The 25,834-nt window shown below is 41.7% G+C and overlaps 1 protein-coding gene across 1 annotated transcript in view; it reads right to left on the minus strand.

Annotated features, from left to right (window-relative positions):
- Positions 1-282: 282 nt before the first annotated feature.
- Positions 283-25,834, minus strand: part of alg9 (ALG9 alpha-1,2-mannosyltransferase) — a 191,810-nt gene continuing 166,258 nt past the window's right edge. The window contains exon 10 of the mRNA XM_039763958.1: positions 283-587. The gene's annotated coding sequence lies outside the window, so the exon portion shown is untranslated. The remainder of the gene's footprint in view (positions 588-25,834) is intronic.

Below are 25,834 nucleotides of genomic sequence, written 5' to 3' on the forward strand. Positions count from 1 at the left end.
TTACTTTTAACACTTCCACATTACATCTTTATGAAGTTTGATCTCACCCAGCCATCCAATTGGACTGTTTTCTTCATAACAATGCTGATTGTGTTTCCTTGTTGTGAAGTCTGAGAACATCCAGTGAACATAATCCATTAGATGAATTATCCTGTGTAATGAAATAAATTCACTCAAAGAAACGTCACAAAGAGTTGGGGAATTGCCCCATATAATGTCGTTCGGACTAGACGAAAAAACGATTGAAAATTGATCAAAAAAAACCAAAGCATTTGACATCGTACAGTGATTACATGAGGATTTATATACAAAATAGTGTCAGGAAATGATTTAATACAGGAAGTGACAACCAATGCAGAGAGACAGAAGTGATGTCAACAGGAACCAGATTGAGATCATTCATGGTAGTCAGAAGTAACGTTATCATGGAGGAGCAGGACGTGGAGACATTATTAGGAGGCGGAAGTGACATCATTACTGAGAAGCTGAAAGTTACATAGTTTATGGTATCTGGAGATGGGATTGTTGTGTAGTAGCCATTTTGTGAGACTGGAAATGCTGATGGTAAGGGTTTTTCTTCTTTGGCTCTGTTGAAAGAGAGAGGTATTAATACTCATAATCAATCCCCTGTCTCGTGTTGTATCACTCACCTTAGGGAATGCTGGCTGCCTCCTAAGCGCACGTGTGTGACACCTGAAACTTCTTCATTCCATTTGAAATCTACAACCACATTATAATCCTCAATAAAATTCCAAAAGGTTTACATTTCCTGGTCTTTTTGAATGTAACACATTACAGCCCTGTATACAAAGATGGAAGATCTTCTCCCCAGTGGAGATGGGTCCAGCAGCAGACCACCGCAGCTCCGCGATTCAGTAGCTCTGCTGGACGGCCAATTGGATTGCAGATGTTTGTCAATGGGTTTTCTTGACTTGAGTCAGATAACCCTCCCCTAACCCTAATCTTAACCATAGTGTAACCAGTTGTTGACATTGATGTACACTCATAGTCCACTTTATTAAGTACACCTGTTCAACTGCTCATTAATGCAAATGTCTAGTCAGCCAATCACATGTCAGCAACTCAATGCATATAGGCATGTAGGCATTGTCAAGACGACCTGCTGAAGTTCAAATTGAGCAACAGAATTGGGAAGAAAGGTGATTTAAGTAACTTTGAATGTGGCATGGTTGTTAGTGCAAAGATGGGCTGGTCTGAATATTTCATAAAATGCTGATCTACTGGGATTTTCATGCACAACCATCTCTAGGGTTTACACAGAATGGTTCAAACAAGGGAAAATATCCAGTGAGTGGCAGTTCTGGGTGTGAATTGTTAATGCCAAGGGTCAGAGGAGAATGGCCAGAGTGGTTTGAGCTAATAGAAAGGCAACAGTAACTTGTTACAACTGAGGTATGCAGAAGAGCATCTCTGAATGTACAACACGTCGAACACTGAAGCAGATGGGCTACAGCAGAAACAGACCACACTGGGTGCCACTCCTGTCAGCTAAGAACAGGCAACTGAGGCTGCAATTTCCATGGGCTCACCAAAATTAGACAATACAAGATTTGAAAAATACTTTCTGGTCTGATGAGTCTCAATTTCTGCTGTGGCATTCAGATGGTAGGGTCGGAATTTGGCGTCAACAACATGCAAGTATGGATCCATCCTGCCTTGCATCAATGGTTTGGGCTGGTGGTGGTGGTGGTGGTGTAGGGAATATTTTCTTGGCACACTTTGGGCCAGTTGAGCATCGTTTAAATCCCCCAGCCTACCTGAATATTGTTGCTGACAATGTCCATCCCTTAATGACCACAGTGTACCCATCTTCTGATGGCTATTTCCAGCAGGATAACACACCATGTCACAAAGCTCAAATCACCTCAAATTGGTTTCTTGAAGATGACAATGATTTCACTGTACTCACATGGTCTGCACAGTCACAAGATCCAAATCCATTTGAGCACCTTTTGGATCTGGTGGAACAGGAGATTCGCATCATGAATGTACAGCTGATAAATCTACAACAACTGATGATGTTACCATGTCAATTTGGATCAGAATTCCAGAGGAATGTTTCCAGCACCTTGTTGAATCAATGCCACGAAGAACTGCGGTGGTTTTGAAGGCAAAAGTGGGTCCAATTCCGTTCTAGCAAGGGGTACGTAATAAAGGTATATAATATAAAGCGACAGCCTCCTCAATGTTGTGGAGCTCTGGAGGTCCACAGCTAAAGTCTATTGCTCAAGTGGGCTTTCTTTTCCAGTTTTTTTCTCTCCTTTTTTCCCTACCCTCCCCAAGATGGTATCCTTCCTGTAACATTTGCTTCATAATAAAAGTCATTCCTGTATTCACATTATACAAGACAATCTTATCAAAATAAAAATTTAGCAACTTTATAACTGAAAAATATAGTATATTGTGGTCACTTTTTTTTAAAAAAGATCCAATGCTTGTTGTGAAGGATAGGGGCACCACTGAGCCCCAAACCCCAAACACGAATGCAGAGTTCAAATAAAAATAGGTTTTATTACATAAATACGTTGTATAACAATCACACAAGTGTCTCTTCTTCTTTTTCTCTTCCCCTCTATTTATATCCCACTCCCCCCACCCGCTAATCCTCCAGTCGGGTGTTGCCTACCCTCACTCCCAGCTCTGACTCAACTGAACAAGGCATTACAGTCTCGTTTATTGAGGACCTGGGAGTACTTCTGGTGACGTGATGTAGCCAGTTGGAAGCACTTCCAGGTTATGAGAAAGGCAGGGAGGTCCTCCCTCAGCAACGCCCTCAATCGTGTCCGCCAGGGATCCATACAGGGCTGCACCTCTGTAGTCCAACTTCCATGCAACCCTGCTGGTGTCCAAACTGGGTCTCTATACGAGGGAAACTGCCACCTATTAAAGTGGGGTATGAACTGCTCCCAACCGTCCTTATTTGCCGGTTCTTGTAATCTTTGGGCACCCCACTCAGGATGGTCCCATCCTGGTATTACCCCAATTTAGTCCTTCCTTCCATTATGGCATCCCGACCAGGTCAAGATTTCACCTCCGTCCTGGGCAGGATGCCCAACTCTCCTCTGGGGCATCTGCAATGGATAAACATATGCTGCAAACTTCTGCGGTGGGTTGGCACCCTGCCCGGGATTGGTTTCTGCCTTGTGCCCTGTGTTGGCTGGGATTGGCTCCAGCAGACCACCGTGACCCTGTGTTTGGATTCAGTGGGTTGGAAAATGGATGGATGGATGGATGCTGCAAACTTAAATAAGGAAGATGTGATGACGTTATGGGGCACTATTATTTCACTGGCAATGTCACAAATGCGGCCAACAGAAAATACTACAGAAAGAAACCAATTGTGATGAAATCTACCAAAAATGGTGCCATAATGAAAATAGCATTGATAAAACAACCAAAAATAATAATATGAAAAAAGCAAAAAAATCTTTGAAAACAAAATGGACAATTTTCTTGAAAGCCAAAATGAAGATTCATCTTCAGTTTCTCCACAATGGAAAGTCCTGAGTACAGTAAGTGGAGGGCAGCAACTACAATTGATAAAAGAGACATTACCAGGAATGGAAGAAATGGACAACCTCCAAAACGCAGAGATGAAGGCATCACAATCTGCTCTTGATGCAGCAGGACTACTAATGCCAGATGGCTGGAGTCCAAATTGGAATTTGGTAAAAGTTGTAGATATGTGCTAGGAAGGTTTTGAAAAAAAAATGTCAGCTATTAATGAGAAAATGGTGAACTGATGGCAAGGTGAAGATACAGAGAAGAGGAAGATCTGTAGCATGGAGGAAGACTTCAGAACAAAATTAAACAAATACACAAATAAATAAAATTATAGTGGAATGTGACAATAAATACACTTCCTGTACATTTTATTGTGTTGTAGATTTCATTTTAAATGGATATATTGGCCATTTCTGCCCAGCAATCTGCACTCAATAGCCCCTTATGGCAAAGTGATTGTGAATGTGATTCAGAAAGGTTTGCAAATTCATTCAAATTTAATGATAGCATTCATTTCAGTGACAGACCCTTTGCTGTGGCCCTCCAGATTGTGGTGAGGGGACCTTCTGACATGTTACAAGACTGCAGTATAAAAATGGCTGCGTGTTCTCAGCCGTCACTCTCGAATACAAGAGACATTTGAGAATATGCAGTGATGTGTACACATCAGAAGGCTCGGGACTCATGTCACTCACTCAGACAGTCAAGGTTTCTGCCCTCCCATCTTACAGACGGCAGCATTTGTGTTCTTACAGAAGAGTAAGCTGCAGGTCAAGACCACCACGTCCACCGAGAACGTAGCCAACTAAACAGCTCTCCTGCACCCCTCCTCATTTCCCTTCGCCACTGCCGCTCTTCTGGCACATCCTTTGACCTCTCATTACTGAGCTGCTCTGATCGTTTTGTTTTCCAGCTGGTTAAGCATGAAACCAGCCTTGTCTCCATGTGACTCTTCATTCTCAGGCTCATTAATGCCGTGCTCTCTTGAGCAAAGGGGACAATGCAGAGGATTTAGTTTCAAGTACAAGGCCTCGTGTTCTCCTAAGAAGTCATCAATTTGTGAACCTCTGCGTGACGCAGATACAGAGCGGAGCTATGAAGGACAACAGCAAGAGTTGTTTTACATGGCCTTTGCTTTATTTATAACTAAATAAACAGCTCAAAGATTGTGACCGCTTAACCTCAATTTAGTCTCAGCAGTAGTGAAGTCTGATGACAAATCTAAATTGGGATGTTAAGGACACAGAAGGTGTACAACGTGATTTGCCAACACCCTTGAGAGAGTATTAGGGCCAGCAAATGGTTCGGCAGGTTAGACAAATGATGTTGATGTCTAATGGAGGAACTAGCAGAAGGTGGTGGGGGGGGACTTGTGCCGCTGAGGGTCTTTCGCACCAAACCAAATAAATCTAAGCAGACATCCATTTTCAAAGCTGCTTAATCCAATTCTTGGTCACGGGGGGCTGCAGCTGCTGAAAATGCCATTCTCATTAGCCTTTAAACATCCACCGATGACATTATCAGATTTTATCATCCAAAGGTGGGACATCAGCAGGACCCCAGGCCTCCTTCCCTCACCTTTTTATCATACTTCACACATATCATGCCAAAGTATGAGGTGTTAGGAATGGGAGAGGGTTTGGATTGGCTTCATTTTATTTAGTCCAGTCTTCACTGGTGGTAGGAATCCAAAGGAAGACAGCAAACTTGTTAAAACAACAAGGGAAACAGTGAAAGTTGTTCTTTGTCGACTTTTTTATTGATTAAGATTAGATTGGAGTGGAGGATGCATTTATCTATCTGCTCTATAAGGCTTATTCTCTGATGATTCTGCACTTACAGGGTGTATTGATAAAGGAGATGAGAACAGAGTATAGGAGTCAGTCATAAAACTTTGTTACTTGGTGCAAAGAGAATTGTCTACAACAGCAAAACCAAGGAACTGGTTATTGACTTTCCCCACGCTAAACAGCCTATGTGTCCAGCCACTATTCATGGAGTGGATGTTGCAGTGGTCTGATCCTACAAGTACGTCAGGTTCCACATTAATGACAGGTTGGACTGGTCTTAGAACACAGAGGAACTATATAAGAAAAGGCAAAGCAGGCTCTTCTTCCTTAGGAGTCTGTTATCCTCCACATCTCTTACAACTCTGCAATGGCCAGTGCAAATTTCTAAGCTGTAATGGGCTGGGCTGGTAACATCACTACAAGAGAAGCCCACAGAATCAACAAGCTAATTAAAGAATACTCGATAGCCGAAGCTCGCCGTAGCATACGGTGGTGTAAGAATAGGAACGGAAAACGGTGCATTGCCTTCGTCAACGGTTTGTGTCAAGAAATAACCCACTGATAGGAACAGGCAGTTGCTGGATCCTGGAATACAGATGACGTTGTACAAAAACCCGTCGACAGAGAAGATACTGTCGTTCATTTTATAACAAAGGCTTAGGAAACAACCGTCACAGTATAACGAAAATAGCAAGAGTGAAACCAATGTCAATGGTAGAGAGAGTACCTTCCTTTAGCAGGCTATGGAAAAGACTCCCAGACGCACACATGGCCGAAGTGAAAGGTCACGCGGTCAGGCTAGATATAGGGTGGTGACACCAATGGGGTCATGAGAGAGGAGCGGGGAACATGGTATTCCGAAGGAGGAATAGGAATCGAGAAAAGCGGCATGGGGGTGTATGGGAGGCCACAGTGAGCGTGGGGAAGGGTTTGGAAGAGGACGAATAGGAATCGAGAAATATCATGTGGGCTGTGTGTGGGCGGGACTGGGTTTGAAGAGGAAGCAGGATGAACAAGAAGAGAAATATATATGAGATATATACACTCTGGACCCCCTAGATGTCGTAGCAAAGGAGACAATTAAAGCAAAACTGAGTGCTGTTATGAACAATGCTGCAGATCCTCTCTCTGACACACTAACACTAAGGACTTTCAGTCAACGATATATTCAGCAGAAGTGTGTCAGGAGACGCTACCAGGGCTCCTTTATACCGACAGCAATACACAATGCTTCATTGTGATTATGATAGCCAAGTCAGAAGTTTTCTTTCTTTTTAAATTTTCTTCCCATTTAGTTAAGCTGGTGTGTGTTCTGACCATTGTGTTTGTGTATATTTATTTAGGTATATTATGGACGTTCATACAGGGGTAATTTAGAATCACAAATTAAGCTAAAAATAATATAGTGTGTCACACATGTGCATATGGGAGGCAACTTATGGGCTTAAATAATTGTAATTGTACACCGGACAGGTGGCGGTTTTGCCCACAAACACTTTCTCTTATTCTTCCTCTGGATGATGTGGGTTCTGCTCCATGTTCCCATCTCCGTTTTGGGAGCTCTTGAACCCGACACTGTCGGTAATGTCACCGGATGAGCTGGACAGTGAAGACATCACGAAGCAAGGATGCAAAAAGGTGCAAAATGCTTTTATTAAAACAATCCAACAAAACAGTGTCCAAATAAATAGTGCAGTGCAATCTAAAAGTAATGAAATAAATAATCCAATCAAAAACAGGTAAAAATCCCAGATGTTTAAAACAAGGCTAAAACGAGATTAAAATCCTGCTGATGACATTGGGGTCACACCGGCCAAGCTCAGCTTCTTCCCTGTCTCTCCAGCTCTTTCAAAGTAGACTTCACATTACCAACCCCTGTCCTGGCTGCCTCTGCCGGCGTCTGCCTGACCGCTCGGGGTTAGTTGTCCTCCTGTCTTTCTTCTCACTCTCGAAGTTGTCCCTCGAAACCCTAGGGCGGACATTTCCCCGATCATTCCCACTTTTCTATTAACCCAGTGTGTACAATCCTGTCCCATGAGCATCAATCACTCGCTCCATCTGGGACCCCTGACAGCGCTGACCTAACTCTTTCTCAGCTGGCTGGCTCTTCCGCTTTGTTTCATCTAGTGCTGCTCTCTCGCTCTCTGCCTCTTCCTTTCTTTTACCATTTCCCTTTCTGCCTTGCGCTTTTCCTATTTATTACGGGGATGTGGCTCAGGTGTGGCGATTAGCTTCAATTGTGGATGTGGATGATTCCTCACCTGTGCACTTAAGCAAGGAAACACCCGCTTGATGTAGCGTCCAGGAACCACTCCGGCCACACTACCACACCCACTGTTTAAGCTGCAAGTGCAGCAATTATTTATTTACAAACTGGACTATGAGCCGTGGACTCACTATATAACACAGACCATGAGAAGGCAATCCCACCTGACCTCACTTCCGTTTCCAACCCCACAGACACACCCCTTCCTGTCTTCCCTGTAAAACCATTTGGGTTTTATTACATTTGATCTGATTGTATGGATTGTTATTTGCTTTTAATTAAAACTAATAAAATACAAAGAATGCCATTTTGTTCTGTTACCTCAGTTCTGCTGTGGACTCAGTCTGAAAAGCTCTCTGATTACTATTAAATTGATTTATTTCAAATACACATGGTGGCTACCCCAAACCTTCTTATATCTCCTTGTGATTATTTCCACAAGAGCTAACAATGTTAGTAGGTGGCACAACTCCAGAGACATTGGTTTCAAACGCTGGTCAGGTCTGTGCTGCAATCAGCACATTCTTATTGTGTTCATGTTGGGTTTTCCCCCAGTAACCCCACATGGCTGCACATGTTGGTCTGTTAGTTTGTATGACTAAGTCCGGGTTTATACTTCATGCAATGCGACGCATGCTCCAGCGGACGCTCCTGCTATGTAAGCGTTTCATTGTTTATACTTGCACGTGTACTTTAGGTAAATGTGGAGGAATCCACCAGGTGGCAGTGTGAGATATTATCATGGTGAGAACAGGTTTGGCTTCGCTGTGTTGTGAATTGCCTGGAAGACCCATTAAATTCCGATGACATCTTAGTGCAATATCTCTGAAACGGATGTTTAATGATTAAATCCATCAATCCAGGGATGTGCCCATTCCAGCTAGCATTGCGAACGAGGCAGAAACAATCCCTAGACTGGGCATCAGCTCATTGCAAGGTGAATACAAGCACTCACATACACTGGCGTCATTTTAGTTTAAAGGCTTCAGTCTCAGCCTTTAAATCCCAGCTGAAGACTCACAACTTCAGTTTAGCATATCCTGACTAGAGCTGCTGATTAACTGTACATACTGCATCTCTGTTGTTAGTCATTAGCACTATAACATAAGTAACATGATAATTATATTTGAATACTAACCCTCACCTATTCTGTTTCTTTTCTCGGTACCCAAATGTGGCCATTGGTGCCACGGCCCACCTGCCAAGTTGTTTGCCTGCCTATGGTAAAGTCATCCCTGATGGAGGATCACAGGAATCATGGGAAAGAGGGGTTCTTTCATCGGAGCAACATTTCAGCCGTGGCATGGCCAAATGGGGAGGCAGCTTGATGGATGAGTTCTCCAGGACTCTAAAAATATCCAAACCTAATTATGTCATATCATCTACTGTTAAACCGTACTTCTAAAATTTTTATTATGCTGTCTTAAGGAATTGTTCTGTTGTGTATATTGTATTGTATTGACCCCCTACTTTTGACACCCACTGCACGCCCAACCTACCTGGAAAGGGGTCTCTCTTTGAACTGCCTTTCCCGAGGTTTCTTCCATTTTTCCCTACAAGGTTTTTATTGGGAGTTTTTCCTTGTCTTCTCAGAGAGTCAAGGCTGGGGGGCTGTCAAAAGGCAGGGCCTGTTAAAGCCCATTGCGGCACTTCCTGTGTGATTTTGGGCTATACAAAAATAAACTGTATTGTATTGTATTGTATTGTAACCAAATCTACATATCTTTGGAAGCAAACTGGAGCACACTGTGGAAACCCAGCAGGAAAACGTGCAAACTCCAGACAGGGAACACCAGCGACGTAACTCCCTGCAAGACAGCAGCGCTACTGCGCTGCCACCATGTCACCCCCATGTGTGTAATTATTAGCAGTATTCATTATTTAAACTAAATTAGCGATTTATCTGTAAAATGTAACATACATGCCACGTACCACGCGCACATTTTTTCCCGAAAATTAGCATTAGAAAATCATTTGCGCGTCATACACGAGGAAACTTCTTCTGCTTGGGCTCGCTCACTCACTCTCTCGCTCGCCCACTTGCACTCTCTCTCTTGCTCGCGCTCTCTCTCTTGCTCGCTTGCTCACACACTCGTGCTCTCTCTCTTGCTCGCGCACTCTCTTTTGTTCGCGCACTCGCACTCTCTCTCTTGTTCATTTGCTTGCGAACTTGCGCTCGCTCACGCGCTCGCGCTCTCTCTCTCTCTCTCTTTCAGCCAAGGTCTCTCTCTATCTCGCTCGCGCACTCACGCTCTCTCTCTATCTCGCTCGCGCACTCGCGCTCTCTCTCGCTCACTTGCTCGCCCACTTGCGCTCTCTCTCTTGCTCACTTGCTCGCGCTTTCTATACAATCACAATGCTCTCAGTAAGGGACAGTTTCTAAATAGATAATCACCGCTCTCATGGCGGTTTCGTGAGGGGGCGTAGTGGCCGTAGCAAGCCGCAGGGCGTTCTGCGGTGTGGCCGTTTCTCACCTAGTGCACAGGTGAGGGACTGCCCACATCCGTGACTGTTCCCGTGGCTAATGTGCTGCAGCTGCTATGGCCCCTCGCTATATAAAAGGAAGCGTGAGTCGGATAGAAGATCAAAAAAAGAACAACAAAAAAAAAAAGGAAAGAGAAGGAAACGAAGGTTGCAGCGGGAAGCAGTAAGGAGAGAGAGTCTGAGCGAGCAAATCGGTGCAGCAGGAAGTGGACGATTGAGCAAGCGAGTGAACACTCGCAGGCAGCTGAAGGCAGCCTGGGTGTTTGGCCAACACCTGGGAGAAGTAGTGGTTGTGGTCTCTCCCGCAGAGTTTGATCGGAAGGACGGGAGTGACTGGAAGGCGCAGGACTCTCTGCAGAAGGTAGCGGGAGTTGGGACTTGGGACGTGGTACTCCCTGTATGAGAGCCTTGGTCGCGGGGAATTCCCAAGTCGCTGTCCGGAGGAGCCGACCGGAGCCAAGGATCGGTGGGGCAATCCGAACAGTAGAAGTAGGCACTAAGAAGGTCAACTGCATTGAGAGCGTCTCACCTGTTGCAAAGCCCAACTGGGAGAAGCAGGTGAGACGCCAACGCTAAACGCATCATAAAAGAAGCACCGGGCTTGTTGTTTTTATAGACTGTTTCCTGATGATCGTTTTAACCTCGTTTTAAAGGATTGTTTTTTTGTAGTGTTTTTACCTCCACTTTTTTTTTATTGGATTATTTATTTAAACAAGATTATGAAATCACTGCACTATTTATTTGAACACTATTTTTGTTTGACTGTTTTAAATAAAAGCACTTTTTCACTTTTACCATCCCCATGCTCAATTGTTGCCTTCACTGACTAGCTCATCGGTGACATTACCGACGGTGTTGGGTTCAAGGGCTTCCAAATAGCAGATGGGAGCGTGGAGCCGAACCCACATTGTCACAGTCGTACACAGGGCAAAACTTTTTTCGCGATTTTCTTTGTAAAAATTAGGGTGTGCATCTTACACCAGGGCGCGTGGTACACAAGTAAATACGGTACTTTAATGCATTTCATCATGAAAGTGATATCAAGTGTAAATCTTAGGATTCTAAATGTGCAGAGAGTTGGAATATCATACATTTAATGTGTTCTGTATGGTGATCTACAGGGTGGTCCAGATCTAATTATGCATATTCAGATCGTCTGGATGACATTGATTTATTTGGGGATGATTCCAGTTCGGCGAGAAGACGATTCTTCATGTCATCAGTTCGCATACTTCTTGATGGTCCAGGATTTTTCAGGAGATTTTCTATTTAGTAAACTTAATAAGCTATAGCGTAATGAAAATTGCATAGTTAGATGTGGACCACCTATATTGATGTTTGCCGCTCCTGTCAGGTCAGGAGGAAGCCCCAGAAAAAAAAGATGGCACAAAAGACAGTATATGAGACTTTTAAAATGTTTAGTGTCATTACGATCGGGAATATGTGACACTTGAATATAAAAGCACCATGAATGCATCTTTATGTCAGCATTTTGCTTCACCAGACAAAACCATTTATCAAACATCGAAGCGCGCGCATCGATCAAGTAGGATCCCCAAAGTGGCTTTCTGTCACATGTAGATTGTAACCAGAGACTCTGATGTCACATTCCAACTTTTATCACACTGCGCCCCCTGACATTTTGCTGGTACTGCAAGTTGCGCATGCGTCACGTTAATTTCTGAGGACCTGCTCAGAGGACACATCAAATGAACGCTGGGAACATGTGGCAGCCATAATGCGTGCATGTAAGCGTTCTGAGTGTGAAGTATAAATGAGCCCTAAGAGTGGCAGTGTGGTGGGCTGGAATGCCATCTGGAGTAATTCCCTCCTTTTACATCCTACCAGCTCCTGGAAATCTCGTAATGATAAGAATGGGAGACACAAAGGTCAGAAAAGGTGCTTTGTGCTATGAATTGTGCACTTTGGGAATTTTTTTCTTAAAATATTTTTTAGTACAATATATTATGTGAGAAATTGGGCTACTTTTTCTCTAGCACCTTTCTGTGTGGTTTCTTCACAGTTACAATATATGTTTCCTAAATGTAATTATTCATTTTTTCATAATGTTGTAAAATGATTTTGTTTGACAGTTGGGTGCTGCCATGTTATTATCCGCATTACTGGCCTGTGGCTCCCAGTTGTCATGGAAGTTGTGTAGCACAACACCGTGTCCTGCATCACCAGTGTGACCATTTAAAACTGACACAATGCTTAATTTGGTATCTGTGATTGAGATATAATCTCTACCAAACAAAACACATATTCTTTCTTGATTTTCTGGTTTACAGTTGTACCATTTCGGCCTCTTTTTGGTTTTCAGTTTGTCTTTGGTGTGTATAAGATTTGGTCTTTACAGTTTTGACTGGTTTCTGGTTTGGCAAATTTTTTTCATCTCCTGGTCCTCTTTTCACCTTCGGGCAGAAGGTGCAACTGAAGCATCTTGGGATCAAATCCTGGCTTGGTGAATCTTTTTGTTGACTTTGCACATCTTTCAAACATCATTGTGTGTGTTCTTGTTTGCCATGGATGCTACAGTTTCAAAAAGGCAGGTCTATTAGCAGAGCCGGTCAAAGACTTTTTGGAGCTCTAGATGGGGTGGATGAATGCCTCCCTTCGTCGTCCATAGTGGGTCGTCGTTATTATTTGACTTTGATGATCTGTGGTGTGGTAAGGCCTTCAGTAGCACAGTAGCACTTTGTATGTATACCATTGACTGTAATTAGCACACACCCCTTAGTGTATTCAGCAAGCGCACCATTATTTTCATAAACAACACCAATCAGGTAACAGTGCCTACCGATTATCATCAGAGTTCAACTGCTGGGAAGGAGGAGGTCACCCTTGGTGTCTGGAGTTCAAACCCTTTCATTTTCATACAGCTCCTGTTCTAGGACTTTTTCTGCCCTAGGCAGTTATAAAATGTGCCCTGCCAACCCTTTGCTTTGAGAGGAATTGTCAATGGCAGACTTGTACATTGGGACCTGGAGACAGGACTCGGGACAGAAAAGTATTTAGTACCTTGAATTCACGCTTTGAGAATGTCCAGTTATAGCAATGTCAATTTACAATACTGTCTCAGAAAAATTAAGTCTTGGATAATTAAGTCTTATTTCACAAAAATAAGTAGAAATCTGCTGTATCAATAGTCTCTGCTGATATATACTGTAGTTTGGTATCATTCTTTTCAAAATTTATTGAACTTTAATGTGATGTTGTTAGATTTTAAGATTCTTATTCCGTTTTTAAATTAAATACTAAAATGTCAAGAACTCACATCCCACGAGATGAGATTTTCTGCCAACTGATTTATCCACGCCTGGGGCTGGAATTAAAAGACAAAGAGTAGATGACAAAGACAGCTGCTGTACAGGCTTTTAGATGTTCAAAGCGCCATGTGAGATTTACATCAAGCAGCAGCAGCGGTGGCACAGCAGCAAGCCAGCAGCTGATCGAGCAAAGAGGAGGCAAAAAAACTGTATTTGTTTCCCATTGCATGGCCGTTTAAGATGGGGTTTCGGAGGAGCAGCCATATCTCCTTGGGGTGCGTTCAGCCCCCCTCTTCACATTGTGAGTGGCAAAGATGCGCAGGCAAGGGGGGTTGGCGAGCAAAGAGAAGTGAGCAGGGGGTAAGCCCGCTAATATATATATATTTTATTTTAAACTAAGACATTACCGTAACATATACATACATGTAATTTAAATTAATAAAAAATTAACAATAAATGGAAAACTTAGCATAACGACAACATTCAGTGAAACTGAGACTATAATGATGATCTTTAAATAGGAATCTTTACCCACAATTCCTATGTACTCGTGTATGCAAATAATGCAATCCACCTATCCAAAAAATGCATAACTGCTTAGTGTGCCCAGAGTGAATCTCACAAATGGTGATGAGCTACAGAAGTTTTAACACGTTTAAATATATGTCCATTTGGGAGACGATGATAGTTTGGGTTAAATCAGCTCTTAGAAATTCACTCAACAGCTACAGTCCTGTTGCTGTTTTGATTGTCTCATTTTATTTTGCCATGTTTGTCTCTTCTATGCTACAGTTTGACGGCTATTATTTCTGGCATCATCATCATCATCATTGTTGTTGCTCATGTTATTGTTAGACTGTGTAGGTTGTCAGACATTCGCTAGTATGCAAAAATAGTATAAAACAATATAATTGGACATTTGCTTTGAGTCCAGTGTTCGTAGGTCTGTATTGTTTTAAAAAAATGTTGCATCGCCCAGAGCTGTTTCTGGGCAACAGATTGTGCTGTGCATGGTGGAGAGAGTGCAGGCACTGCTGAGGCACACAAAATAAACATTTCTTTGTGCTCCGGTCTGGACACAGATAAAGAAAGACAATAAAGAAAGGAATCTCTACATGGGGTTGCACTAATGAGCTGTGACCATTAGAGGGTGCCCTGAGTGCTTGCCTAGACCGCCTATGCCCAGAAACAGAAACTTCCATAAATTGTGCCCCTCAGATGATTGTGCCTTTCTCAGGTGCCAATGTCACCTAAAGGATTGATCGACTCTTTGTTTTTGTTAAAAATATGTTTCTTGATGACGGCTTTGTTTTTCTTTGAGTGAAGCTGTTTCAATAAAATGTCAGATGTTTTTCATTTTTTCAGTGCAACATGAAGGTTCTTCAGCAAACAGTGATTTTTTTGTAACCTTTCTTATTAATTTGTACAAGAGGTGCCAATAATAGTGGAGAGAACAGTATGTTTAAAAACATAAATCACGGAAATCCAAGTCAAAATAATTAGTACTAAAAGCTCCTCAAACTAATTTGCTTTCTTTTCTCTGACTAACACTAATCTCTGTAGTAAATTATGTCTTTACAACAACAACAACAACATTTATTTATATAGCACATTTGTGGTGTTATGGGTCCACAGCTCGTTGAGTAAAGGCCATTTTTAAATAAATAATCAATGTGCTCGCGGCTTAGCGAGGGGACGTTGGGCCATAGTGAGCCGCGGGACGATCCGTAGGGTGTGGGCGTTTCTCACCTAGTGCACAGGTGAGGAACTGCCCACATTCATGATTGTCCCGCGGCTAATGCTGCAGCTGCTGTGGCCCTCGTCATTTTAAAAAGAAGCGCGAGTCGGTTTTAAGAGGAAGAAAGAAACGTTCGGAGGGAAAAAGAAATGGAGAGAGAAAGAAGGAAAGGAGAGGACGGAGGTTACCGGGAGCAGGAGAGGAAGCAGACGGTGCGTGAGTGTGGTGGCCGCGATCGAGCGCTCGTAGACAGCTGCATGGAAGCTGGGTGTTAGGCCGACACCCACGTGTTGGTGTTGATGTCGCTCCCGCTGAGCGATCAGGTAGCGGGAGTGACCAGGGAAGGCGACTGGCCGCGGAAAGGCCATGGAAAGGCAGCGGAAGTCGGGAGACTTGGTGGTGGGAATCCCCAACGTGAGCGACCTGGCCGTTGTGGGAAACCAAGTTCTCCGGGACTGGGATGAGTGCCATACCGAAGCCAGGGATCGGGAGGTCTCCAGTCTCGTGCGTGTATTTCAGGAGGGCAGCTGCAGTAATGTGACGATGTGGGTTCAGGCTCCACACTCCCTTTGATATTGGAAGCACATGAACCCAACACCGTCGATAATGTTACCGAGTGAGCTAGTCAATGGAGGCAAATAATTCCAGCAAGGGGAAGGTATACAAAAGTGCAAAAGTGCTTTTATTTAAAACAGTCAACAAATCAAAAACAGTGTTCATAAATAGTGCAGTACTTCATAGTTCATTAAATAAATAACCCATAAAAAGAACACGTGGAGGTTAAAAATCAATAAATAGAAAAAAAAACACATCCTTAAAAATCGGAGGTTAAAATCTTCTCTTGGAAGCAGTCTTTAAAACAACAACAAACAAATCCGGTGCATCATTTGTTAGCGTCTCACCTGCTAATCTCGATTGGGCATCGCAGCAGGCAAGACGCTCTCTGCAGCTGCCCTCCTGAAACACACGCACGAGACTGGAGACCTCCCGATCCCTGGCTTCGGTATGGCACTCATCCCAGTCCCGGAGAACTTGGTTTCCCACAACGGCCAGGTCGCTCACGTTGGGGATTCCCACCACCAAGTCTCCCGACTTCCGCTGCCTTTCCATGGCCTTTCCGCGGCCAGTCGCCTTCCCTGGTCACTCCGCTACCTGATCGCTCAGCGGGAGCGACATCAACACCAACACGTGGGTGTCGGCCTAACCCCCAGCTTCCATGCAGCTGTCTCTGGCCGATCGCGCTCACCACACTCACGCACCGTCTGCTTCCTCTCCTGCTCCCGGTAACCTCCGTCCTCTCCTTTCCTTCTTTCTCTCTCCATTTCTTTTTCCCTCCGAACGTTTCTTTCTTCCTCTTAAAACCGACTCGCGCTTCTTTTTAAAATGACGAGGGCCACAGCAGCTGCAGCATTAGCCGCGGGACAATCATGAATGTGGGCAGTACCTCACCTGTCCACTAGGTGAGAAACGCCCACACCCTACGGATCGTCCCGCGGCTCACTATGGCCCAACGTCCCCTCGCTAAGCCGCGAGCACATTGATTATTTATTTAAAAATGGCCTTTACTCAACGAGCTGTGGACCCATAACACCACAACATTTTCATACTAAAAGTAGCTCAAAGTGCTTTACATAATGAAGAATAGAAAAATAAAAGACACAGTAAGAAAATAAAATAAGTCAACATTAATTAACATAGAATAAGAGTAAGGTCCAATGGCCAGGATGGACAGAAAAAAAACTCCAGCCGGCTGGAGAAAAAAATAAAATCTGTAGGGATTCCAGACCATTAGACTGCCCAGTCCCCTCTGGGCATAAAGTCCACTGCACAGATGACTAACTACTGAGTGTCACAATCTTAAATAGGTGGATCATGTCATGCAACTTGCTATGGCCATAGCCAGTGCCTGAACTGATCCAGCAACATTTCTTTGAAGAACTTGCGTGTTGGGACCCCTTTAAGGTTCCAGCAGTGTGATGCATCAAAATGTGATTTGTTGATAACACCCAACAAATATACAACAATATGCTAGTTTGATATTTATGGATACACATGATGCAAGCTGCGACATTCAATAACATTATTTGTAAGCCTGAGGAGTGGAGAAGAGGTATATTAGTACCAATTCTGAAGAATAAGGGAGGTGTGCAGAGCTGCAGTAATTGCAGAAGTGTAAAGCTGACCAACCACACCATGAAGATATGAGAAAGAGATAGATGGATGCCAAGCTGAGAGAAGAGGTAATGATTTGTGAACAACAATATGGTTTTATGCCAGGAAAGAGAACTATAGATGTAATGTTTATTTTAAGAGTGTTGATGGAGAAGTACAGAGAAGGTCAGAAGGAATTGCAATGTGTGTTTATGGACTTAGAGAAAGCAGACACAGGGTGCCAAGAGAAGAGTTATTGTATTATACGAGGAAGTTGGGAGTAGCAAAAAAGTATGTAAAGGTTGTACAGGATATGCATGAGGACAGTGTGACTGTGTTGAGGTGTGCGGTTGTAATTATAGCCTGGTTCAACGTGATAGTGGAATTACATCAAGGATCGGCTCTAAGCCTTTTCCTGTTTTCAGTGGTGAAGGACAGAGTGACAGATGAGTCTCCGTGGACTATGATGTTTGTGGATTACATCATGATCTGTAGTGAGAGTAGACAGCATGTTGAGACGAACCTGGAGAGGTGAAGGTATACACTGTAGAGAATGGAAATGAGAGTCATTAGAAGTAAGACAGAGTACATGTGCATAAACGAGAGGGAAGGTGGTGGAAGGGTGCGACTCCAAGGAGCAGAGGTGGTTAAGGTAGACAAATTTAAATACTTGGGTTCATCCGTCCAAAACAGTGGAGGGTGTGGCAGGGAGGTAAAGTAGAGAATGAAGGCAGGGTGAATAAGGTGCAGAAGAGTGATAGGAGTGATTTGTGATAACTGCAAGAGAGAAAGAGAAGGTCTATAAAGCAGTAATGAGACCATCTATGTTTTATGGTTTGGAGACGGTGGCACTGACAAAAAGACAGTAGGCGGAGCTGGAAGTGGCAGAGTTGAAGGTTCTGTGATTTTCATTCAGAGTAACAAGGCTAGACAGGATCAGAAATGAGTATATTAGAGGAACAACATGGGTATGACAGTTTGGTGACCAAGTGAGAGTGGCTAAATTGAGATGGTTCAGGTATGTGCAGAGGAGAGATGAGGGGTACATTGGGAAAAGAATGTTTAGGATGGAACTGCCGGGCAAGAGGATAAAAAGAAGGCCAATGAGGAGGTTTGCTGATGTGGTAAGGGAGGACATGAAGGCAGTCAATGGGTCAGAAAATGATGTAAAAAACAGGGACAGATGGAGGTGGATGATCTGCTGTGGCAACCACTAAATAAGAGCAGCCGAAAGAATAAGGAGAAGACTGGTATGCAACTGCTAAAAATTGGAAAGTGATGGTACTCTGGTACTCCTACTTTAAGCCATGGACACAGTAATAAAAAACGCCATTGCTGCTGCAATCAGAAACATTCATTAATTGCAACCATGGAAAATAGTCCTTCCAAGTGGTGCTGCAGTGACATTACCATCATAGCAAGGAAATAAATATTCCAAGGCAAAATGAAATGAACATTTGCTAGAAATACCCAAATGAGGATTCATCAGATGGAATGTCAGAAGGTGCATTACATTTTGAATGTAAAACATGCAAATTGATAGCTTTTTGTGTACAAATGTCTGAATAGGGACAGATTTTAAACATAACAGTGATCAGAAAATGTGATGTAGTTGAATTCAGAACCGATTTTCATAACCAATGTGTCTTTCGTCATACTCTAAACCAGGGGTGACCAATGCGTCGATTGCGATTGACCGGTAGATTGCCACTTGATTGACATACTGGGCAGCCAGTCTGAGATCTCTTTTCTTCTAACGAACTGGTCATCCCACACGCACGATCAAACGTGCGAGCAACTGCAAAACTCCAGCTATCTAAGTTATCTAGTTAGCCTTCCAATTTATATCGACTAAAGAATAGATTTAAAAAAAATTGTTGTTTATGGGCTGGATGTGGAATTGGAAGAGAATTTTTTTCTCTCACAATGTCACAATTGAAGTGCATTTGTGTTATCTGTCAATCTATCATTGCTTTTCGAAAGAAGGAAAATGTGGAAAGGCACTTTCGAACTGTTCATAAAAACTACGAAACTGACTTCCTTCCGAAAAGAGATCTGAGAAAGAGAAAGGAGAGGGAACTAAAATCGCAGTTAATTGGACAGCCGTCATTTTTCACTCGGCTGAATTCAAAAGCAAAGGCAGACAGACACACCTAAGCATCGTTCCGGGTGAGTCATTCAATCATTAAGCATAAGAAGTCCTTCCAAAAAGATAAATTCCTCTTGAGATTTCGAGGCCCCTGGCCGGAGAAAAAGGAGTTTCTCCTTGCCATTAAACATGCAGAATACAAGCAACTTAATAACGATCTGACCAACATGTTGAATGAGGTTAATTTACAGCTGCAAGGAAAAGACAAAACCATGGTCAATCTGATTAGCTCAGTTAATGCTTTCAAAAGAAAAATGCAACATCTGTCCTCAAAGCTACAGTGCCTTGATTTTGGGAACATCCAAAACCTCGCGTCAGAGCTGGAGACGCAATGGAAGACATGTGCGCAACTTGACAGCATATGTTAACCAAAGCAGATTGAAAATTGTCTGTCAGACTTTGACAGACGGTTTCAAGACTCAGCTTTACTTGAGCCAATCGCTACATTTAAGTGCTATCCATTTAGGGAAGATGTTGGGGGTGATTCACCCGCAACAAAAATTGCAACAATGATTCACCTAAAACTCCTTTACAGTGGAGGATGAGAATTTGAAACTACAGGATGACATTCAGCTGAAGTCTGGGGCTCTTGGACAGTTTTGAAACTTACTCACAGAGGAAAAGCACCCAAACATGAGGAAATGTGCTACCTCCTTGATTGCATTATTCAGCTCTACTTATTTATGCGAGTTAGCCTTTTCTCACATGAAGATTATTAAATCCAAATACTGTAGTGACCATAAATGTATTGAATTGTTATTGTGCCATAAGGGGTATTCAGTATGTAAGGTACGACAACATATATTTTATGTATAAAGTATACTCAGTGTATGTGTATATATATATATATATATATATATATATATATATATATATATAATTTTTAATTTAAAAAAATTTTTGCTATAGGCAGATCATTTGACCTGGTCATTTTAAAAGTAGCTTGTAAGCCGAAAAAGTGTGGGCACCCCTGCTCTAAACAGAGCTCAGAAACCACAATCATCTGGTCGTAGTTCATCATGTACAGTAATTAATAGAGATATATTGTTGGTTTCCATTTATGTTAGGTCAGTTTCTACCTAGTTCTCTGACCTTTATACCACTACACAAATTATATCACACACTGTGCCCTCCTGGCTATTCCAGATTAGCAACATCTCGGGTACAGTATACACATGACCACAGACATAAAAAACAGTCATGGGATTAGAAGCAAAATATTTTAAACTTAAATAAAGTTGCTCTACACCAAAAAATAAGCAACCTGAGTGGATTCACCTTCAGGGCATTGTGATGCCCCAGGGGCCTTTTCACTACCCCCATCCCCCCCCCTCGTTTAAATAATTCAGTATCACCAAATTGAAATGACCAAAAAGCACTCAAAGATGGCATTCATGATTTGAAATGATCAAGTCTCACGGCACATACCAAAAATGAGACATACAGTGCTGCATTAAATGACCTGGTGTCTGCGTGCTGCGTTGTTAAAAGTATGATCAACATTCACTGGGAAGCTAAGTCATCCAGGGGCCTGTGGGGGTCTTAATCTGGCCTTGGTTGCACAGGTAAGTAATTTTAAGATCTGGAGCCTCATGTATAAATGATGTTTATGCAGAAAAATATTGTATATGCCCATTTACACACTCACATCGAGATGTATAAAAACTACACTTGGTGTAACGCTACACAGATTTTCACGGCAACTTTATCAAATACTGTACACTGAAATTAATTGCATAATGTTTACAAATGTAAAGCACTTGATTGTAATAAATCTTTAACAATGTAACAGTGCATAGAATGGCCAAACTATTCTGACTATCCATGGCTGCTTTAGAGTTGTTAGAAGACATTGCAGATGGAAGAATTAGAAGAGAGCATATTTAGAGATTATACTGATTTCTTGTCCCGTGAAGAATTGTGCTCTACCTCTTCCTGTGCAAGTTCTGCCCACCCTTGGGTTTTTAGCCACAGGAGCTGACTATGAACTGACTGACTGATTAGGTACTTCTCAGTCATCACTCAGTTGTATATGTATATGTATATATATATATATACACACAATATAATATATAAGATTTCCTTACACTATGCTTGAACGGGCAAAATCAAAGCGCAACTCGCAGCAATGTCCAGTTTTCCAAATGTAATTGGATCGATTGACTGCATGCACATTGTTATAAAGGCGCCCTCAGAGAATGAATTTGCTAATGTAAATAGAAAGCATTTCCACTCTATTAATGTGAAAATACATCTCATTAATATTGTGGAGAGATATAGAAGTGTCTTGCCAATAATTGCGGCAGCTCGCTGCTCAAATTGTGTGAGCCCGGAAATTCTGCCACCTTCTCCAGTGGTGTTGACACTGAGATGGTGGGTTGCAACTTACGTTTTCACTTCAGCTTTGATATCTGACCACTTCTTTATTTCGGCACACTGTAACTTTCTGAACTTCAACTTTTGAGTGCCTCTGCCATGCTGCACTACTGCATCAGTTTCCTTTTGTTACTGATACCATTGTTTAAGCTACAAAATAGTATATTTTTCCTTGCCTCCTCTTCAATGAGCAGGACATCCATTTCCAATTCACTGAAATTCTTCTCTTTTTCATGTGCCTTGGCCAATGTCTTTGAACAAATCACTGAACAGAAGGGGCTATTTATAAACATTTGCATATTCAAATAGACAAAATTCTGGGAAGAGTTGGGGTGGGGCTGTGGGTTCGTGCAAAATTCACTTTGATTGGGATTTATAAAGGGGAAGTGTGTGGAACTTTGCTTATGCACAATTTTATGCACCTGAATTTCTTTTGTGCGTACACACATTTCCAGTTTTGTCCATACCCCATGTTTTAGTGTGAATTCTACACGAGGAGTTATACATGAGGCCTCTGGTTAGTTTGTCTGCTAGTTTAGTTGTCTGTTCTGGTGTTTCACTTGCTCTGAGCCACCAGATGGCACTGTATTTAAAACTCTAGTAAAAAGGGAAAAAAATCCCAAAGGTCAAAGTTTTGGGTCTTGCCCTGATCAAAGGCGGGGGATGTGCAAATTTTGGTACAGACTGATCCAATGGAGTGGATTTGTATACCAGACATATAATCATATATGCCCACTCAAAAACACTGAGCTTTATATATAGGACTAGCAAAATATCCGCGCTTCGCAGCGGAGAAGTAGTGTGTTAAAGAAGTTATGAAAAAGAAAAGGAAACATTTTAAAAATAACCTAACATGATTGTCAATGTAATTGTTTTGTCACTGTTATGAGTGTTGCTTTCATATATATATACTAGCAAAATACCCGCGCTTCGCAGCGGAGAAGTAGTGTGTTAAAGAAGTAATGAAAAAGAAAAGGAAACATTTTAATAATAACGCAACATGATTGACAATGTAATTGTGTTGTCATTGTCATGAGTGTTGCTGGCATATACATATATATATATATATATATATATATATATATATACACAGTGGAACCTCGGTTTACGAGTAACTTGGTTTACGAGTGTTTTGCAAGACGAGCAAAAATTTTTAATAAATTTTGACTTGATAAACGAGCGATGTCTTGCAATACAAGTAGAATGGATACACTTTGTCTGCTGAGCGTCATGTGATCACAACTGAGCTGATGGTTCTCTCTCTCTCCTTATCTTGCTCGCCCAGTGCGTCTCTCTCTCTCTCTCCTTATCTCGCTCGCCCAGCGCGTCTCTCTCATTGTCTCCTTATCTCGCTCACACGTCTCTCTCTCTCTCTTGCAATCGTCTCCTATTCTCCGTCTGAGTCTGTGTGCCTCACTCATATAGTCAACATCCGTACGAGCGTATACTGTTTACTACAGCATTGTGACTGTGTGTGTGTGCGCTGTGAAGTGCGAGTCTCCATCTTGCTCCCCAAAACACAAAGCTGAGTCTCAGTACTTTAACCCCAGCTTTATTCAGCTTGAAACAGCAACAGTGCTGTTATTTATTGTAGCGGGATCTTTATAATGTTCCTTGTATGACCCATTGACGACAGGCGCTTATAGCATGTCTCTGATCTTTTTGGATGCACTTATACGGTGAACTGCTACAGTGCTGGGAGACTGCGATTGCTTTGGGACGCTCTTCCGCGTGTCGTCCCGTTGGGTGGAATCCCACGTGAGTTTAGAAACTCACACCAGCCATGATTCTTTTTAAAGGTAAAGTGCAGGTTAATCTGTATTATGTATTTTACTTTATATTTTGTACTAGCAGAATACCCGCGCTTCGCAGCGGAGAAGTAGTGTGTTAAAGAAGTTATGAAAAAGAAAAGCAAACATTTTAAAAATAACGTAAGATGATTGTTAATGTAATTGTTTTGTCATTGATATGGGTGTTGTTGTCATATCTATCTATTTATATATATATATATATATATATATCTATATATATATATCTATATATATATATATATCTCTCTCTCTCTCTATATATATATATATATATATATATATATATATATATAGCAAAATACCTGCGATTGGCAGCGAGAAGTAAAAGAAAAGGAAACATTTTAATAATAACGTAACATGACTGACAATGTAATTGTTTTGTCATTGTCATGAGTGTTGCTGGCATATATATATATATATATATATATATATATATATATACACACAGACACATATATATACATATATACACATACTGTATATATACACACACATATATACATACTGTATATACACATATACATATCTACATATATACTGTATATACACATATATATACAAATCTACATATATATATCTACATATATATATATATTAGGTGGGACTCGATTAAAAAATTAATCCAATTAATTAGAGGCTGTGTAAGAATTAATCTTGATTAATCGTATGTAATCGCACGTAAATTTGCCCCAAATCGCAAATGTTTTTTTTTTAATTTAAAACGGTTTTAGTGGGTGACAGAATCAAATAATAGACATGGACATGAATATTGTAAACTGAGGCTGTTTTAATTTCTGAAAAAAAGCCTTTAAACTGCATTTGAATTCAAAACAGAAACAAAAATATCATCCCTGGTTAAAATTGGGCAGACATAAAATAAAGTGGTAGTTTAAGTACTTTAAGTACATTTTCAGAATAGTATTGTCTTTAAATAATAATAACCAAAATTTCAACATAAAGTGCAGTTTTTCTTCTTAAAAAATAAGTCAGAAACATAAAAGGTAATTTGACCAACTTAATCTTTAAACTCTGAGTAACATTAGCCAAAATTATTTTGTACATTAGGCTAAAACAGTGTGATCATTGAACATTTTATAATTAGATGTAATTAGAATTACTAACGGTCACGGAAGTCCAATGATCCCCAGTAAGAGCCACAAAGTCCGCTTTCTGTAATGCATCTAATTTTGCTTGCTTTTCAGTGTGCACAAAACCATGCTTTTATCAAGGCTTCCCTCTGTAGTCGAAATGATCAGTCGTAGGAACGCGCTTTATTCCGACTCTAACATTTTTGTAGCTGTGATGTGTGCATCAGTGTAATGGATGTACCAGGAAATCATGCATTGACAAAAGTTCCCGTTTGCTTGGAATTGAAAGTGTGATTAAATGCGTTATTTTTTTAACGCGTTATGGAGTACATGCATGGAAGCTTCTCAGCTGTGCTTGTGCTAATAAAGGGAAACATTTTAAAAATAACGTAACATGATTCTGAGTTAACCTAATATTTTTTCATACGTCCAAAACCAAGGAGATCGAAGGTAAAATGAATCGGTAGCGCGTACATACTCAGTGCATCCCTCTCGGGAATCGAACCTCGAATTTCGGTATTAGAGACGAAGACTCTACAATTGCGCCACAGCGTGTGGCTTCTCAATGCGAGAGTATGTACTGTAGATCGGGGTATATATATACATTTATATATATATATATACCCGCGTATCACAGCGGAGAAATAGTGTGTTAAAAAAGCTAGAAAAAGAAAAGGGAACATTTTAAAAATAACGTAACATGACTGTCAATATACAGTATTTGTTTTGTGAGTGTTATTGAGTGTTGCTGTCATCAAGGATTTGATTATCATTATTTCTTTCAATCAGGTTCGTATTTGTAGGATGTGTTGTGTTCAAGTTACATTCCGTGTTTGTCAATCGTTGTAAAGATGACAGGTTTCATTCATCGATTAGTTTCTTACTGCATCAATAAACAGCTCGTCTTCTTCTTTATCTGAGACCTGACACACTGCATGCACGGGTTTTTACACTGTCTTCCTTTAGCGGACATTGACTTTTCCACCGTGTGCTTTGTTTCCGCAGTAGCTGGATTTATGAATATGCTTATCAGACGCTTCATATTTTTGCTGCCTTTCAATTGTGTAATTCGGGTTTTGTTCAGCGCTCTTTGGAACTGTTGCTTTTTATCTGTGCACTGCGTCAGTTCACGTGAGCCACTCGGTTTACTTGCATCGAAGGTTCCCAGCTGTGCTGGTGCCATCTCG

Source organism: Polypterus senegalus, chromosome 9 (genome assembly GCF_016835505.1).
Source record: "Polypterus senegalus isolate Bchr_013 chromosome 9, ASM1683550v1, whole genome shotgun sequence".
Taxonomy (NCBI): Eukaryota; Metazoa; Chordata; class Cladistia; order Polypteriformes; family Polypteridae; genus Polypterus; species Polypterus senegalus.